A 3,936-nucleotide genomic window follows, 5' to 3' on the forward strand; every position below is an offset into this window, starting at 1 on the left:
AGCTGAAAGTACTCATCACGTCTCTTCCTGGTCCGGCTTGGTTCTGTCTGGCTAATCCGAAGCTCCTCAGTAGGAAGCCCCGCATCCACCCAGACCCATCAGGCCGCTGGCGAACACTGCAGGCTCTGGGCTCTTCCTCGTCCGTCCGCTCAGTTCCTCCCAGCATGACCCCTCTCTCCCTCGCTCTGCGTCTCTCTCTGCTCCTTTCCTAATCGGGTGAGGTAATGCGGGAAACTTCATGTGGTCCTTATCTCGGCCGCCCGGTCATCCTGATCCTCCCCTGGCCGTTCGGTTGCCAAGAGGAGCAGGCGAGCAGGCAGTCAGGGCCTGGGGGAGTGCAGCGCTGGGAGGGTGTCCCAGGCCGGGGGCTATGGGGGGCCTTGGGAAACTCGGAGCTCTGCTAGCAGCTGGACAGGGGTGGGATCTGAGACGCGGGGCAGCGCGACATTAAACCTCACCAAACACGGACAGGCATGGAGAGTAGTTTGCTTAACATTTGTTTGGTTTTTCATCCTGATTTAAGGACATTGAAAGATTAGAGTCAAGAGTTTGGAAGATGAACAAGATCAGAATAAAGTGTTCCAGCAGTGATGCTCTGCTGGTCACCACTGCTGATGGAGAGGTTAAAGAAGAAGAATTTATGTATGATTTGGTATCTGCATAACAGACATGTGTATTTTATCTGAGGAGAGGCAGAATCCTCCAATCATCAACTGCAATCTACCAAACCAGAGTTAAGTCTGAAGGGGTGAAGTATCCTGTTATAATCTACATTTAACCAGCTTGGAATTATACTTAYWCAAGAATAAATATKACAGCCTATGACGGACATTGTAGATGGGAAAAAAGGAATACATTTGTTAGAAAAAAAGAAACAAATTTTCTAGAAAAATCTTGTAAATTTCAGAGTTTGAAAAGTTGAACGTTTTCGACTTTTGAAACTCAGAAAATTTGCATAAATTGAAGATTTTAGACTTTTCAAGATCAGAAATTTCCATGTTTTGTGCAAAAGATTTCTGAGGTTAGCCTCAAAATTTCTGCGTTTTCTTTGGCAAAAATAAAAACTCCTCCTTTTTTCTGTCTACAATAGCCACATTATGCCGCCGTARCTAACGGTTCAAAAAACAGTTTTTATTCCCAGGCTTTTAAACTCAATGGGATTTAAGGTTTTTTTTATTTATTTTTTATTATTATTTCAGTTTATTTAACTTTTTAAATTGTGTTGACAGGAGCTTGTTGAAGTACAAATTTCATCACCCAGACTTTTTCGGAGAACATGGCAATAATGTTATTTCTATTTATATTTTCATGAATACTAACTATTTGAACTGAAAGGAATGAAGTTAAAGATTCAGTGACTTCAGAGAAGATATTTATGATGCAGTCAGATCTGGATTCACTTTCAGCTGATGAATTTAAGCATCCGTTAGCTCTGTGATAAATGAATTAACAGTGATTGTTCTGCTCTGCTTTTCCTGTAAACAGATATTACTGGGAAAAAAAATGGAGTCTTGGGTCCCACTGGCTTTTTTCTGGATGCCCTTCTAAGGACTTGGAACTAGGTTTGTTATTTGAAAAGTAAAATTAGCCTTATTAACTGAGACGTAGAGCTACTAAACACCAACAGCAAGTGATTCACTCATTTCCATACTAGAAGARGCCATATTGAAGTGTTTCCAGATTAAAATCTGGATTTCACCTGGACTTTTCTGCTCAGTTAATTGCCAAATTAAGCAGTGCCAGTTCATATTTATTCCATGTTCTTGTTCTTTGTTTTTGTTACATAAACTTAAAAAGTCCAATGCTCTGTTGTGCCATTTTAAAATGTGATAATTCTGTATTTATTGCACKTATACAACTGCATCAGTGCATTAAGGGATTAATGATGGAGATATTTTAATGACTTGTTTCTTTTGGGGGAAAAATCTCTTTAAATGTCTGCTGTGGTTACCTCAGGTCAGACTTTAGCACTCAGCTGTAAGTTTTGTTGAGAAGCAAAAAGAAATGGTGAGAACAAAACARTAATACACTATTAGTTTTATTATATCTGAAGGTGTACAATACATTGCTCGAAATAGTAAAACTCACATCTTAACATCTGCTGAATATTTCTACTGTAAAAAAATGCTGATGTTGGAAACTTTTCGCACTCTTCATTAATAAAGAAAACAAAAAAGGCCTTCATTCACTCTCAAGTAAATCCTCTAAATATGTCATCAAACAACATAAAGCATCTCCACCATCTTCATGTAAGACTCTTCTGTTTCCAGTAAGTGATCAATAATTGCATATCCAAATCTTCATCAAACTCTAAACTTCATCACTGTAGCTTCTACCACTACAAGCTTATGTTRCTTTAAAGATCATGTAGATCTATTATRAAATKGACTTGTCTATAGATAACAATGACTCAGCAGGTTTGMTRTACAGCAGATATGATAATTATTGTGAAATAATTGTGTGATTATTTATACCTTCATATTATCTAACTAGTATCAATTGGAATGTATGATTCTAATGGAATTGTAATTGATTTCAATTGTCTATTTTTGTAAAGTGCCTCGCGTCGACATTTGCTGTGAAATGGCACTGTATAGATAAACTAAATAGAATTAATAGTGATTATTGTGTTTATCTGTGAATTTATGTCTGGGATTTTTATCACTCATCACAATGAATTTTCTCTGGTGGAAGAGATACTATTTTCAATAAGACATTCCTGGTAATCAACTGAAACTGCTGCTAAATRATTAACTAATAACGTCCACTTAGACATTCTGTTAGAGGTTGTACTGTGGTCGCCATCCAGCAACGGCCACTGCTGGTCACCCATAAGCAGAGCCAGAGACAGAAATAAAGATGGTGAGGCCATTCCAGAACAGAAACGGAAAAACGGTTYACTCAGATGTATTACACCRGTTTACTCAGGTGTAATACATCTTACACCAAATAATGTTAAAATGTAATTGTTTATTTATTTTTTTATTCAKCATATTATGAAAAGTTTAGCCCTTCATGCTATGCAAAGATGGTTGGTCCTCTTGGTACAAGAGAAAACTCTGTTTTTTAAGAACGTGGTCACTTATTTAATCGTTAGTGGATTGATAAGATCCATTTACGTTTGTTTGACTCATTAAAGATTCAGTATTGTGTATTTTCCAGACWCATAGTCACTTGATTGTGCTATAAAATGATACTGTTACTTTCAGTTGTTATGAAAATGCTATATACATCAAATATTACTTAAGAAATTTGACTTTGTTATTTCATGCCTTGAAATTGGGCCTTTGTCTCTTTAAAAAACTCCTGCTGTTTCTGAAACTCCGCCTTCAGGAAGTCATCACAACAACACTCCTCTATTAACCCTTTAACAAAATTTTACCAGTGTTTCACTGAAATGAGATTCAACAGGCATTTGCTAATTGCTGCTGGCTAGTCTGAAGTATCTGAGTGGGGAAAGTGTGGCTGCTMTGTGAGGTGGAAACTTGGAAACTGCAGCTCTGAGGAGTTGCGTCTCGAAGGCRGGGCTAACCAGGCATGTTGCACAGCTGAATAGTTGCCATGGAGACTAAATTATTTCTGAAACATGCAAGAAAGAATCAAAGCAACACTCCAAGAATGGTTTGGTAAGGGAGTATAACACAATAACATGATATAARGCTAAAAAAAAGTACATTTTGCATAATACGGCCCCTTTAATCAATTACTTGCATCACTAATTCCTGGTCAAATAATAAAAAGTAAAAGTAAAGTAAGAGCCACTCCTATTTGACTCCAGGAAGATTGAAATGTGTCTAAATGGCAACATGGCTGAATATTAAACCTGACTGGTCAGCAAGTGTTATCACGGCTGTGGCCTGAGTGTGGAGGTCTTCTGCTATCAGTCAGAGGAATGCTTGGCACCTTGTCTATGCTGTCAACACAATAACACTGGCT

Source organism: Poecilia reticulata, linkage group LG21 (assembly GCF_000633615.1).
Source record: "Poecilia reticulata strain Guanapo linkage group LG21, Guppy_female_1.0+MT, whole genome shotgun sequence".
Lineage (NCBI taxonomy): Eukaryota > Metazoa > Chordata > Actinopteri > Cyprinodontiformes > Poeciliidae > Poecilia > Poecilia reticulata.